This window comes from Microtus oregoni, unplaced genomic scaffold (genome assembly GCF_018167655.1).
Source record: "Microtus oregoni isolate MIOR12 unplaced genomic scaffold, Mior012 000018F_ref0000195, whole genome shotgun sequence".
NCBI classification, from domain to species: Eukaryota; Metazoa; Chordata; class Mammalia; order Rodentia; family Cricetidae; genus Microtus; species Microtus oregoni.
Genome location: NW_024543077.1, coordinates 6120401 through 6136717, shown reverse-complemented (window position 1 = coordinate 6136717; position 16317 = coordinate 6120401).

Sequence of the window (16317 nt, the reverse complement as noted above, 5' to 3'; positions counted from 1 at the left end):
AAACCCAGTGAGCGAGAGCTCGAAATTCAGAGAGCGTCCTTCACGCAACACATGCGACAGGAACCCTGTTTGCCAAGTGGAAGATAGTATTTCTTCCTACCTTTAAATCGGTACGGCTTCAGAACTGAATGGGAGACCTTCCTTCGTAGAATTGACTCTGACTCTTAACCAGAGAACATGCTGATGTGATATGTCCTTTGATAAATTAAGTGATTCGCCCCAAACCCAGCCCCACCCCCAGCGCGCGTTCGTGTAATGTCCAAACTAGAGCGCAGGTTCCTGCAGCACACGCTGCCTCTCGAAGGGACAAGAGTTTGTAGTGGTACTATTGCACAACTGAGGGATTGATCCATGGACTGACTTTGCTCACTTATATGCACAAACACGTTTTTTCACAGAGCTGGGTGCCAGGAAATTCGGTTAAGGTAGGAAATAGCAATGCAGGATCCATTTCCTGAACTAATGTTTGGCTGCACCGTGAAATTTTAGAAAGTTGAAGAGAACAAATGTGAGCGGCAATATACAATTACGTTTTAAAATAAAGTTACAGAAAATAATGTACCTAACTCATATCAACCCATTTCTCTGAGAGAACTGGTCTTGCAGATGTGTCGTTCCAAATATTTCTCTATACTTTTATATATGTGTACCGGTAAAGAGAGTTCTGCTTTGGCTTGACTTTTAGAACAGTCTTAGTAGGTAACCCAAGCTGGCCTGGTCCTCACCAGCCTCCTACCTCAGCCTTTCAAGAGCTGGGATTGCAGGTTACTGTCACACTGCCTGTCGACAGAAACAGTTTTGCTCTATATTAACCCCTTAGACGCCAGGTGTGGTAAGGCAGGCTTGTGATGCCTCCAGTCAGGAGGGGAAATAGGAAGATCCTGAGTCTGAGGCCAGTTGGGGCTCCCTGCTGATACCCTGTTTCATGAACTGAATCACTTCAAGGGGTGCTCTCATTTCTAAAATACGCTTTTGAAAAGAGTGTCTGTTGGAATTTAACCCGCTACAAAAGCTAGATTTCACTGAACGTAAGCAAAAGAATTCAGGCTTGAAGGCGGCAAAAATAGGTAGATGGCCAGGAACGCCTTCACTTGTATTTACTTTTATAGTTTGGTTTCTCTGAGGCAAGGTCTCACTCTGCAACCCACGCTGGTCTTGAACCCATGGCAGTCTTCCTGCCTCAGCCTCACGGGAGTGGGAGGTACAGACCTGGGCACTGTGACCACCTGCTTTTATGATACATTCAGAGAATGTAAAGCCAGTTAGTGATTGGTGAGCGCTGTACGGACTTGCTTTATATCAGAGCAGCTGGCAATCTGATGGGTAGCAGACAGAGTCTGATTTGGACTAGAGAAAAGTTTCTTTCTTCTACATGAGAAAGTCTGTGCAATGCCCAAGGGTTTCTTGAGTTTACAGCAGTCACTTTTGGTTAATGAAAATCCAAGCGTCTCTGAAGGGCCCCGCTGTTTGGAAAGGCTTAGCTTTCCTTGATGATTAGCTAACTACTTCTTTTTAGCTTTTCTGTGGATTAGAAATTGTACAAAGTAATTTCATTATGATAGCTTCACACATACATGTCATATTTGCTCACATTCGTCCTCTCGTTGCCTCTTCTTGTCCTCCCTCCTTGTGTCCTTCTCCCAGGTTTCCCTCATCTAAACATATCTGGAAGGCCATCAAAGGGCTCAGAGTGTAAAGGTGCTTTCTGCAAGGCCTAATGACCTGTTCCCGAGAAGAAGAGAGGCTTCCTTAAGCTGACCTCCACACACCCACCCTGCCACACACAAATAAATAAATGTACAAATAAATCCAGAATGTCCTAAATATATTTGGGTCTTGTTTCAATCTCTCTCTCTCTCTCTCTCTCTCTTTCTCTCTCTCTCTCTCTGTGTGTGTGTGTGTGTGTGTGTGTGTGTGTGTGATGAAATCATGTTTCAGGAGGGCTTCTTTTCCTAAGAAGTGTGTGTGTGTGTGTGTGTGTGTGTGTGTGTGTGCACATGAGATGCATACAGGTGCCCTTAAAATCCACAAAAGGGAGCCGGGCGGTGGTGGCGCACGCCTTTAATCCCAGCACTCGGGAGGCAGAGGCAGGCGGATCTCTGTGAGTTCGAGACCAGCCTGGTCTACAAGAGCTAGTTCCAGGACAGGCTCCAAAGCTACAGAGAAACCCTGTCTCGAAAAAACCAAAAAAACAAAAAAAAAACAAAAAACAACAAAAAAAAATCCACAAAAGGGGTCAGATTGTCTGGATCAGGAGTTAACAGGTGGTTGTCAGTTGTCATGTGCCTGCTGAGGGTGCTAAAAGCTGAACTCGGGTGTCCTGAAAGAGCAACAAGTGTTCCTACTTGCTTGATGGAGGAAGGTCATTGGTTAAAAAAATAAAGAAACTGCTTGGCTGGCCCTCATAGGTTAGAACACAGGTGGGTGGAGAAAACAGAACAGAATGCTGGGAGGAAGAGGAAGTGAGCTCAGACTCGACAGCTCTGTATTTGGTTTCTGAGGCAAGGTCTCACTACATAACCAAAGCAAGCCTCAAACTTGCTATGTAGGCAAACTGGCCTAAATTCTGGTCCTCCTGCCTCAGTCTCCCAAAGACTGAGATTGTAAGTGTGCAACACTATGCCCACGGCCGTTTATCCTTTTTTATTCTGAATATTTTGCTATTGAAATGTATTGACTCTCAAAAAATAATGTTATTGCAAATGGCAGGAAGAATGTATTTTTTATGGAACATGTAAATAAAGAGTAAAGGAGGCAGGTCTTATTTGGGGATTTTTTTTTTTTTTTTTTTTGAGACAAGGTCTTACGTAGGCCAGGCAGGCCTTAAACTTGCAGATAAAGACAGTCATGAATTCCTGATCCTTCTGCCTCTGCCTCTGCCTCCCAAGTGCTGGGATTATAGCACACACGCCCATGCCCTGCTGTGTGTGTGTGCTTGCTTGCTGGCTTGTTTTTGTTTTATGGCAGATGGGAGGCTACAGGCAGTGTCATCATTTTCAGGGAAATTTAATGTCTCATCCACCCTCCGCTGTACTTCAGGGTTGGGGCACTTACTTCAGTCCTGTGGCTTGGTATGGGAGGGTGATCTCAGCCTGTTGCTTCTCATAGCAATCTAAACTTGGGAACCAAAACAGAAGTCACTAGAATAACGAGGGCAGGATGAGGACGTCTGCTGCCCAGAGGTAGGATTGGGTTCTGGTAGTTGAAGTCAAGAGGCGGGGCGGAGACAACGACGGAGAATTTGATTGGTAAAGAACGTGAAGCAGGCGTGCGGCAGTGTTAGGGTTAGGGCGCAGACCATGGGGTCGCCGCAGACCATGGGGTCGCCGCAGACCATGGGGTCGCCGCAGACCATGGGGTCGCCGCAGACCATGGGGTCGCCGCAGACCATGGGGTCGCCGCAGACCATGGGGTCGCCGCAGACCATGGGGTCGCCGCAGACCATGGGGTCGCCGCAGACCATGGGGTCGCCGCAGACCATGGGGTCGCCGCAGACCATGGGGTCGCCAGGGAGAGTCCCTGGAGCAGCCTGGCTTCTGATACTTTGGGGGATAGGTCTGGTTGGCTTTTACATAAATCACTTCAGAACGGGCAGCACTACAGACCACGGGCTCTGAAGTCAGAGACTGCTCTGCCCCTAATATGGGGCAGTCACTGAACCTCTGCGAGTCTCCCAGGAAAGCCCCCTGGTGGTCCCGAGCTGCTCCTCAGCATGGCTGTCCTCTTTAATACATCATGCTTGCACACAGAACACAAAACAGAAAACTAGTTAACCGTGGTGATTTCTACATTTTAAATTTCTTCTCTCCTGTCGTCTCTTTTAGCTTTTTTTCCTTTTCCTACTTCCTAGCCACCTACCCTGCAGGGAAATATGTGAAGAATTAGAAGGGAGCCGAATAACATGTTAAAAGGGATTGTACTTTTGTGGTCTCAGCAAGAAGAGGTTCTGAAGAGTTAGGGTTACGAGGTTTCAGGGTTTCTGTTTGTTCATGCACGTGTGGGCTCACTTGCAGAGATTTGAACTAGTGACTCCCCGTTCTCATAACAGCTGTGGCCATCACCATGATTGCAGCTGCTTTTGAGTTCTTTCTTCTTCTTCTTCTTCTTCTTCTTCTTCTTCTTCTTCTTCTTCTTCTTCTTCTTCTTCATCTCCTCCTCCTCCTCCTCCCCCCACTCCTCCTCTTCCTCCTCCTTTTTTAGATCTTGAGAAGCAATTTGGTATCGCAAGCTTCATTAGCAGAAGAAAAGCTAAATAAAACACAGGGAGTGAACATGATTAGCTCACTCACAACAGCCAGGAGACTCATGAACATGACACACAGATCCTGAGTTCCCAGCTTGTTCCACAAACCACTGAGGCACCACACTTACGCCTGCTAAAATTTACGTGACACCAAAGGTGAAGACTGAAACCATTCCTGAGATTCTGGTGCTGACCCCACATCGCATTCTGTGCCCCCCCCCCCCACCAGTCTGGTTGAAGCTGTATCCCAGATGGACTCCTAGCCGGGAATGTCCAGGGGAGTAGCTGCACAAGAGGGAGTCTTCTCTCCTTTATCCTTGCTATCCATTTACTCTTGCATTGCTCAGTCTCGTCCCAGCAAAACCGCTTGTTGGCCATTTTCTTAATTTGTGTAGTTTTTGTTGAAATTGTTTAATCCAATAAAAAGAAAACTGAGCTGAGGACACACACTTTTTAATGTCTTGGGGGCAGCAATGTTTACTAAAGAAAGGATTATTAAAACAAACTTGGAAAGGATAAAATTTGATAATCTGTATTCCTAAGACTTAATATTGACAACTTTTTTGTTTGTTTGTTTGTTTGTTTTTCGAGATAGGGTTTCTCTGTGGTTTTGGAGCCTGTCCTGGGACTAGCTCTTGTAGCCCAGGCTGGCCTAGAACTCACAGAGATCCGCCTGCCTCTGCCTCCCGAGTGCTGGGATTAAAGGCGTGCACCACCACTGCCTGGCAATATTGACAACTTTTAAACACATTAATCTCTGTTATCTCCATCTTTAAGAGTGCATTAGGATAGTAGCGGGGGGGGGGGGAGGTGGAAGGTAAGCGCCTATTGCTGAAGATAACTTGCGCTTCAGAAATAGACCCAGAGACCCCTGAACTGGAACAGACCTGAATGCCCCCTCCATAAGGACGAGCTCTCATGGAACCAGAAGATACCATGCAGACTCCCAAAGGAGGAAGGCTACCTACCCAGCTGTGAATGCTTATGAACGAGCTCAACGACCAGCATGGCATGCTAGCCCTGAGGGTGCAGAAGTGCCGTGCGTACCTTGGCAGTCACCAACAACACTCTCACTGGACTCAACAGAAGGGAAGCCCTGCCTGGCATGGGGAACCTTACTACTGAGTGCTAGTGAAGTCATGGTTGTCGGAGGAGAATCTACAGCCACTTTCCTAAACCAGCATAATCCCTGATAACGATCTCTAAACCTTTGTCCTCATTCACACCTAAGTGTGGTCTGCACTCCTCAAGTGAAACTTCTATTCACAATGGGTGGAGGCCACTACAGAAGACCACACCAATCAAAACACACAGTGGTAGAGCCCAGTCCCAGTGGTTATATTTATAAAACACTCCTGCACCCAAGGCTGGGGGAACATTGTAGAACACGGAGCCAAAAGATGGTAAGGGCCAGAGGATTAGGGAGTTTGTTGTGAGAGTGTGTGTGCCCTACTCATGTCAGAAGCTGCAGCCGTAAAGTCCCACCAATGTGTCTGTCCAAGCGTGAGTGGAATAGGGATGACACCAGGGAAGATGCCAAACAGGATGGGGCAAAGGCATCAACTCTACATAAAGACCTATAAGCAACCAAGGAAATCTGGGAAGGGTGTCTTTGGTTCTCCCAGGGAAAAGCACACCAATTCATTGTACACTGTCAAATGGTCAGCTCTGAAAGCATACATGTTAGTAACCTATGGTCTGAGCAAGTTATATTTAGGAATATATATGTACATATGTATGAAAACAATCAGTGAAGGAAGAGACCATGAATTTGAAGGCTAGTGGGAAGGGAAGAGAGAAATGTAATTATAATCTCTAAAATAAAAAAACAGGGAGGGGAGGGGGTACTGAGAGTTGACTCATCAGTTAAGAGCACTGACTGCTCTTCCAGAGGACCTGAGTTCAATTCCCAGCACCTGCATGGCAGCTAACTACATTCTAATTCCAGTTCCACGAGATCCACCGTCCTCTGAGGGTACCGGGTACAAAAGTGCTACATGCATGTATATGTAGGCAAAGTACCCATACACGTTAGAATACCAGCAGGGAAATCCAGTGGCTGACACTGACTCAAGGAAACTGCAGCCTGTTAACAAAGGCTACGTGTAGAGTAACACATACTTCAGGAGAATGCGGAGTCAGATCCACCCTTTCTAATTTTTTTCTATCTCATGTTTCCTGTGCCATTTAACACTCAAAGAAAGATAAAACATATACAAGTAACTTCAAAGTAAACGTCCTACCTAACGTCTGATTAGTGATGCTTTAACATGATTTCCCATGAGGGTTCTGCCCTGGAGTTGCTCATAATCTTATAGTTAGCCTCTCCCTCATTCACTATCAGTAACCCCAGCAAAACCCATTCTTTCTTTCTTTTTTTTTTTCTGGCAATCAGTGGACTGTGTGCTGTGAAGCTGACACCAGCAAACCAGAATCACAGCACATTTATTTGGACAGAAGGGCACTGCTACTCATGGTAGGGGTGGGTCTCTGTGGGGAGCGGTCTAAAGGTTCACTAATCCAAAGGATTCCAACCATAGCTCATAAGAGTATTCCCTCGGCATCACAGGGCAATGTGCTGCAGCAGGATTTCCCCAGCAACAGCTGCCCTTCAGGTCATAGGCATAGCGCACACAACATTTACAGCAAACGGCTGCGTTAAAACAGACTGCCTTGAGCTGTCTTTCGGACCTCAGTATATCCAGAAGCTCGGGACCAAGTTCATCGAATCTGCGTACAAGCACACGGCATCCATCATAGCACTCCAGAGGGACAGGGTATGTCTCTTCGGTTGGCTTGTTCAGCTTGGCTGTGTGGTGAAGCAGTTGCTTCAGGACGGGTAGAGACAGTTCATTCATGTACAAATTGATCTTGAAAAGCTGGGAGCATTGACTCAGGGCAGGCATCAAAGCACTAAATTGAGAATCCTTCAGCCGACATCCGGCAAGGTCACGGGTTCAGCAAACCCATTCTTTCACAAACTAGAGAACTGTTTCATCGGTCTGCTGTTTGTGTCCTTCCTGTGCAGAACAGGTGAATAGACATTTGTTCACGCGCCTAGGAAAAGTTACACCATCACTTCCTTCCTGAAAACTTCCTTCAGTTCAAATTAGATCGATATATAATTATCTGTGGTTTTATGTATGCATGTCTTGTGTTGTGTGTGGTGCAAGCAGGTGAGTGTATAGGAGTATACACATGTGGTGACCAGAGCAGAATGTAGAAGTCCTTTCTCTACGTTAGTCCCTTCAGACAGCATCTCTCACTGAACTTGCCTCTGAGATCTCAGCCAGTCTCTCCCCCTACCCAAATCCCAGTGCTGCAGCCGCGCCCCCTTGTATATAAGTGTCATGGGTTCAGACTCAAGTTCTCATGCCTACCAGCAAGACATCTTATCCACTGAAACATCTCCCTACCCTCAGTTCCTTAGTTAATCACTGTTTGTTTTTGTTGATTGAGACAGGGTTTCTCTTTGTAGCCTTACCTGTCCTGGATCTTGCTCCGTAGACCAGGCTGTCCTCGAACCCATAGAGATCTGCCTGCCTCTGCCTCCCAAGTGCTGAGATTTAAGGTGTGCGTTGCTGCTGCCACTACCGCCGCCACCACCACCACTACCGGCTTAGTTAACCATTGTTGAGTGAACAGGTCAGGGGTGTTTAGTGTATCTCGCAGTGTCTGCATGATGCTTTCAAAAGGAGACCACATCCCTACCCAGTGTTTGATCTGTCCTCACTCCTTGCCCCAAACTGATGTGGGAGTGATTTCTTTCTAATCTGTTGCTTTCATTGGTTAATTAATAAAGAAACTGCCTAGGCCCATTTGATAAACCAACCCTTAGGTGGGTGGAGTAAACAGAACAGAATGCTGGGAGAAAGAAGCTGAGTCAGGCAGTCGCCATGATTCTCACTCCCGACACAGCCGCAGGTTTAAGATCTTCCCTGGTAAGCCACCTTGTGGGCTACACAGATTATTAGAAATGGCTTAGGTCAATATGTAAGAGCTAGCCAATAAGAGGCTGAAACTAATGGGCCAGGCAATGTTTAAAAGAATACAGTTTCCATGTAATTATTTCAGGTAAAGCTAGCCGGGTGGCGGGACGCAGCCCAGCCCACCAATCTTATTACAACACCAAACTCTGACGGCCACTAATCTATATTCCTGTAAATTACTTGGACTCTGCATCTTGTATTACAGAATCATATACCATATGAGCTCCTATGTGGCTTCTTTCCTTAATATACTGTTGGCTTGTTAGTCATTTTCTTGTATGTAGAATGTTGAGAAGGGTATTGTCGCTATTATCATCATCATCATCATTGTTGTTGTTTTTGTTGTAAAATGCATGCTGTAGTTATAGTACTGAGGATGCTGAGGCAGGGAGATTGTTATAAGTTCAAGGTCAGTCCGTGCCACAATGCAGATTCTGACTCAAAAAAGTAAGAAACGTGTAATGTAAAGTTTAACAACCTTATGTTTAATTATTAAATATATAATTGTTATATATATGCTCATTGTTTGAGACAAATCTCTAGACTTTCTTCATCCTGAAAATCTGAAATCCAGCGTCAGCTTCTACATCGGCAAATATACCAATCATTATCAAGTTAGTTGTGTACATGTGAGTGTGCACGTGTGTGATTATAATCTCAAAAGAGTGAGAACTTGGATTCTTGCTCAGAAAGGGGTGCCAGCTGCTCACTGGAGAATGGCTGCCTTACGCACCGACCCAGCGTTTTCCCTCTCTAGACTACTCCTCCGGTTGACCCCAGCCAGCTCCTTCTTCAGTTATATTTCTCCTTTGCACACTTGCTCTGGCCTCCCTGCTGTTCCATGAAGCTCCTGTAATGGCCAGCATCTACAGTGTGTGTGTGTGTGTGTGTGTGTGTGTGTGTGTGTGTGAATTTAGCTTTTGACTCATATGACTGTGGCTTTCAAGAAAGCAAAACAAAGTATACAACCTGGAATCATGCCATACTCTCCTCCATGCAGTAAAAATTGATTGACTCATAACTGGCTCTTTAAAGGTCCCTTTGTATCCCTCTCCTCATTAAGAGGATTGGCAGCTCTAAGCTAGCGTTATTTATAAGCCACGCTGATGAGTGTCCTATTCATGGTGTAATTAGCTGACTCGTAAATTTACTTATCAATCATTTGCCTCCAGGCGTTAAAGGTAATATGTGGTGTCATTTCTAAGAGTAAAAAAAAAAAAACGGGGAAGCAGCGTTAATACGCATTGATCTGCGGTCATGCTATTCCCAAAACTTACTTACTATGTTTATCCTTGCCTACTCCCAGAACAAAAACGGGTCAGTGGTATAAGTGGGATTTTAGAACGTTGATCTGCATATTCACAAAGCCTAACTTGCTTGCCAGTAATCATGGGAGGTGATCACTTACTCATCTAGTCAATATTCATCAAGGATTGGTCAGCAAGTGTAGGGGCAAAAAAGGCTTATTGTTCTACCTTCAAGGAATGTATAACCTAATAGAAGCCCAGCAAGTAAACACCAAAGTGCAATAACATGTGATAATATCCAAATGGACAGTCTAGGGGGCTAGTGGACATGAGAGGGGGTCAGACACACAGGATGAAGTAAAGGTAAGAAGCCACAAGGCAAAACATAGATTAACATAGACGGGTTAATAGGAACTAATGGGGCAAGCCTAGGCTAAGGCCGAGCTTTCATAATTAATAAGAGGCCTGTATCAGCTGGCAGCCCAAAGAAAAATCTGACTACACAACATTAATATAGGTAATAATAAATAATAATAACAGGTACTAGCACATGTGGTAGCCTGTTCCGGCTGACTCTCCTGTCATTAGTAACGAGAAACATGATGTCAACACAAAGAGTAGGTTCTCTATGTGTGTGTGTGCTGCAAAACATACTACGTGCCTTAAATGTACACACTGTATTGATTATATGTTAATAAAGCTGAATAAAAAGCAAACAAAAAAATAAAAAGCATGAGGTTAAAGTAAGGAAGAGTGGGGACCGGAGGGACAGCACTCAAGGACAGCAGCTGCTTACTCTTCAGAGGACCCAGACTTGATTCCCTGCACCCACACAGTGGTTCACAACGGTGTGTAACTCCAGTTCCAGAGACTACGGTGTCCTCTTCCGGAGTCCTCTGGCACAGACACATATTCAGGCAAAATGCCCCTATGCATCAAAATAAATATATAAGCAAAAATTTTAAGAGCTCAGGAAGTATGGGGCAACTCAACACTAAGAGTAACAAGATGAGAAGCTGCCTGGAACGTGGCTTTGGGGAAGACTGAGTCTGAACGTGTTAGGGTGGCGTGATTAACAGAGGCTGCGCAGATGAAGTTCCGGGACATACGCTATTCTGAACTGCCGGTAACCGCTGAAGTGAGTGTCCTTCAGTCGTGGAAAGCAGTGCAGAGGGAGATGAGAACAGGCAAGAACAGAATGTCAGAAGATGCCCTCTGAAAGGAGTCAGCAAAGGCCGGTATTGTCAGGAAATTCTTAGGAAAGAACGAGAGATCAACTATGTCTTCCGAGTCAGGGTCTCACTGGACCGTCCAGATTCATTTAGGAGGCTAGCATCATTCTGTCTCTGGTCCAGAAACAAAACCTGAGCCCTTTGTCCTGGAACCACAGGGCCATTAAAGCTTCCCATCCATTGTTGGCAGCCTTGGGTATTGTGTCTCTGGCTTGAGGAAACCCTTCTCTGTGTTTATGCCTATAAAACTTTTCAGTCTTTTTAATAAACATCAGAAAATTTGAAGACTTACTGACTTTTTTTTTTTATGTTACAATCACTACTAAGATGGTGGACACACGTGACAGGATCTCCTTAAAGTCATGGAGATGTAGAAGGAAGGAAAATATTACTACTTTACTAGAATTATCAATGTGTACTGAGAGCTTACTGTGGTCATTGGGCATAAAAGTTACTGTGTCTCATTTGAATTCCCTTAATAAAAGGTTACTCTTAATGAAGATGCTACCATTAAATGGACATATTAAAAAAGAATGTGCATATATAAGCAAATATGTCTCAATTCCAGCTAATCAATTTATTGGTATTTTCTCAGTCTTAGTTAATCATGTCAAACTCTGTCTCTCATAAGAAATATCTATGGGATTTATATCTAAAAAATAGGAATTATCTAAAAGATGGGAAACAGGAACAATGGGTACTCTTCAAACTGTAAAAATCTCTACCCGGTAAAGCCAGCTTGGTAACCTGTCTAGGGCCTAACACACCCTAAAACACAGAGTAATTTTAAGAAAAAAAAAAAACCATATGGTAACAATGTCTCTCTGCCATTCCACGTGTTAGTGTAGTGAAAACTTTTATAATTGGGTGTGGTAGTGAATCCCTTAATCCCAGCAATGGGGGGGAGAGGGTGCCGGGCAGAGGCAGGCGGATCATTGTGCATGTGAGGCCAGCCTGGTTGGTCTACATAGCAGTTTTTAGTCCAGTCGGAGCTAAACAGAGGGACCTTGACTCAGATGTTTTTAATTTTCCCATTTATTCATCTGCAGGGGCAGGTTTGGGTGCTGTCTGTGTGCAGAGCTTACAGCACAGATCTCTGGGTCAGTCCTCAGCCTCTAGAGGGTGGGTCCTGGGGTGGTGTTCAGGTCGTCAGACTTGGTGGTGAGCACCTTTCTTGCTGGTCCGTCTCACCAGCTCTAAAAGTGAGTGAGTGTGGGCTCACACATTCACAGCGCAGGCAAGAGGTTGACTTCGTAGGTCTCCCTCTAACTCTCCCAGTTTTGAGGAAGGACCTCTCTTGCTAAATCCCTGCAGGGCTCATCATATTGGCTGGACCAACCGGCTAGCTCCCGGGATCTTCCGGTCCCTGCCCCACTGAACACTTAGACTACACCACACTTGGATGTGGATGCTGGGGATTTGAACTCAGGTCCTTGGGCTTGTACAGCTACGACTTTACCCACGGAGTCACATTTCTTGTGCTGCAGGTTTTCAAATGCTTTCTAAACCTGCTCCACCCTGCACAGGCTCTTGCTGCCCAGTCCAAAATGGCCTCAGACTAGCTCTGCAGCCCAGATAGGTCTTGAACTCAGGATTACCCTGTCTCTCAATCTGGTTTATTCTGGAAATAATTGTCTAGATCTTTCACAGAACTTTAAAAATATGACCTACCAAAAATATCTGGTAAGGTGCCCTGTCAATTGTAAAGATGGACACTGCACATTTTCTTCCGGGAGTTTAATTCTTAGTGGAAGAAATAAACCACATTCATAACAATGATCATGAGATAAATTACCACATGGTGTCAAATAAAAGTTCTGGAGATATGTATATATTTTCACATACAGTACAACAGACACTACAAGGAGATGATGTATTTTTCAAAGAGGTCAGAATGGTGTTTTGTTGATAAAGTGAACTTGAGCAATTTGTAAATATGCTGGTTAGTTTTTGCCGGTGACACAAACCTAGACGTATCAGGGAAGAGGGACTCTCATTTTAGGGATTGTTTCCATTAGATTGTCCTGTAGGCAGTCTTTGGGCATTTTCTTCATTAATGACTGATGTGGGAGGGTCCAGCCCACCGTGGGTAGCCACACCCCAAGCAGGTCATCCTGGGTGCTATGAAAAATCAAGCTTATCTGGGTTAAGGGTACACGCCTCTGGTCCCAGCACTCGGGAGGTGGAGGCAGGTGGATCTCTGGGAGTTCAAAGCAAGCCTAATCTACAAACCCGAGCCCTAGCTTGAGACTGGATCTCAAACAAACTGAAAGCAAGCTGAACAGAGTCATGGGGAAGCCAGTGAGCCAATTTCCTCCACAGCCCCAGCTTCAGTTCCTGCAGCCAAGTTCCTGTCAACTGGAAGAGGAAATTAACCCTTTCCTCCCTAAGTAGCCTTGGGTCATGATGTTTATCGTACCAACGGAAAGCAAACTAGAACAACCTACATATAAGACCTACAAATGTTGTAGGCTTTGCTAGTATAAGGCCAAATGTGCCCAAAGCCATGAATTATACTTTGAAGTTATAAATAATTGGTTTTTAGCATTACAGTTCTTACAACTTAATATAACAGAAATATGCGTTGCCAAAAAAGCAAGCAAAAATAGAACTATGTTTTAGTATTATAAAATAAATATTTTGACTAATCATGGTATGTTAGGTGACTCGAACCAAACTCTCTAAAAATAACTTAAAATGCTGGCAAACATGTAAAGACATAGTTTAAAAGCCTTGGGGAGAAGGGAAAAGAAACCCAGAAGAGTTAGCAGAGAAACCATTTGCTAAAGACATGCGCTGACCTCCAGCAAATCACAGCTTTCACTTTGACTACAAGGGCACAGAGCCCCTGGTCGTCACCACCGGAGACTAGCAAGCAGTCTGTGCTAGGACAGCAAGCTGAATCTCTGGGAGAATACAGCGCGAGACAAGGACGAACAGGTGCTCAGTGCCACGGTTTGGGCCAGCATTAGCTAGGTGGCTGAAGATGACGTCAGGATTTAACTGAATGAAGGTGCTCTATCTCCAAACAGTGGTACCCTAAGGCCCTGCTGAGATGTAAAAAAAAAAAAAAAAAAAAGTAGAAACCCTTTCTGGAGGAGGAACAATGCCTTTCGGTAATTCCCCACAATGCCTGGAGATAACACATGTAACGCTGTGCAAACTGCAGAGTGGCCATACCTCCCTCCTCTGCTTTGTATGGCTTCTTATCCATCACGTTGTCGCTGTACTTCATCCCTCAGAGAGTGTCCTAAAATACCTGACGGAAGAATCACTTCTGTCTTCTAATCCAGAGAGGAGCCTTACTTCCTTTGATGCCCCTCCCTTGGAATTACCTAACAGACAAAACTTTCTGTAGTGGTTTGAATGTAAATGATCCCCATAGGCCCGTTGGGAGTGGCACCATTAGGAGTGGGCCTTGTTGGAGTGGGTGTGGCCTTGTTGGAGTAGGTGTGGCCTTGTTGGAGTAGGTGTGGCCTTGTTGGAGTAGGTGTGGCCTTGTTGGAGGAGGTGTGGGTTTGTTGGAGTAGGTGTGGCTTTGTTGGAGGAGGTGTGGCTTTGTTGGAGTGGGTGTGGCCTTGTTGGAGTATGTGTGGCTTTGTTAAAGGAGGTGTGGCTTTGTTGGAGTAGGTGTGACCTTGTTGGAGGAAGTGTGTCCCTAGGGGTGGTCTTGAGGTTTCAGAAACTCAAGCCAGGCCCAGTGTCACTCTCTCTTCCTGCTGCCTGCTGATCTAGATGTAGAAAGAAGTCTTAGCTACCTCTCCAGCACGGTCTGCCTGCATGCCTGCATGTCTACATGCTTCCCGCCATGATAATAATGGACTAAACCTGTGAACTGTAAGCCAGTCCCAAGTCAATGTTTTTCTATATAAGAATTGCTATGGCCATGGTGTCTCTTTATAGCAACAAATCTCTAGGACAGCTATAGTGTATCCTTTCTAATCTGACCTTCAGTGGAGATACCCACCATTCCCCGGTCAGTGATCTGCTGGTTACAGCAAATGATAAACCCAGCTTGCTCAAGTTGCTGCTTAGTTCTTAAGTGGCTTCCTGAAGGGCATTGCTGGTAAAGTTACTGATAGGGGCAAGAGTTGCTAAAAAGTCATCTCCGCCTGAAATCATCATGTGTTCAGTGAACACTGGATTCTATTGTCACAGAAGAGAAGGAATAGGATCAACTGATCATCTTCTCCCTAATCTAAAAAGCAAGGAAAGCTAAGAGGCTCTTACATGCCACTATCTAAAACAAATGTGTGCTGAGAGGCAAGCACAAGCTTAGAGAATCAAAAAGCTGTGTAATTAGCCGGCAGTCAAAGACGCCAGGCTGTGGGCACAAGCCAGCCAGGCTGTAGGCACAAGCCTATTCAGAAGAAGAGCAAGCTGTCCCAGGTGAGAACAGCATAGGCTCAACAAAGGCCTGCAGATGGCTTACAAAAGAGAAATCAGGTGAATCAAAGCCAGCTTCAAAGAGCATGCTGTAGAATAAGACATCCTTTGTACAGTCCACACCGACCAGAGCCAACAGAACGACCATTGATGGCAAGAGCGGAGTGTTGCTAACTCTGAAGACTGAGTAAGGAAAAAGGGAGGGTCTGCTTCTTCCCAGGGAGAACGCCATCGCCAGCTCGCCAAGGAGGCAGTGTCTCACCTCTGAAGAAGAAAGGGAACAATAGGTGGATGGGTTTATAGCTTTCCTCCACCCCTTGCATTTGATGTACTCAAGGTTATTATTATCATTTTTTACAGCGCTCCCAGGAGCTGGGTGGAGAGATGGCTCTGCAGTTATTGTCACTGGTCTTCCAAAGGACAGAGTTCAGTTCCCAGCGCCCTCATCAGGTGACTCACAACTGCCTGTAACTCCAGTTCCAGAGATCCAATTTCCTCTTCCAGCTGCCGGCACCTGTACCAAGGATGCATACCACAATACATGAATAGTTAAAAATAATTAAAAATAAATCTTTAGAGAATGCTTAAAATGTGATGAGATTTAAAATAAATAATTAGAAAAAAAGATATAATTGCAGCTGAAGCTTCATGGGAGAGAGTGTTTGCTTAGCATGTCAGAGGCTGTGGATTCAATCTCTACCAGAAATTAAATGATAGATATATAAAAATAGACAATTGCACAGGTGTCAAGATTTCATGTTGAGAAGTTATTTTTGTTGTCTTGGACCACCTTTTTTTTATATATATTTCTAGTTGTAATAGGTAAGTATATTTGATTAAAAAACGATAAGAAACATTACTGGGTTCATTACTAAGCAATAAACAGTAAAAAGTTATGACAATAAATAGTATCTGGTCTCTCCCTCCTTCCCCCCCCTTCCCTCACCCTCTGTCCCCTTCTCTCCAGGGTCTCATGTGGCCTAGACTGGCCTCAAACTTGCTATGTAATAGAGGGTGACTAAGCATTAGGATTCCAACTATGTATCTTTAGGTCTGGCTTTGGTCTGTTTCTTGAAAAATATTATTATAGCAGGATTATGTGACCTAATAAATTTATTTCTTGATTTGTGATTTTTGTGGACCAAAGTGAGGCAGAAGTGATGAAAACGTGGCAAGAGGAATAGACAACTAGGAATTGATGAAAACGTGGCAGGAGCAAT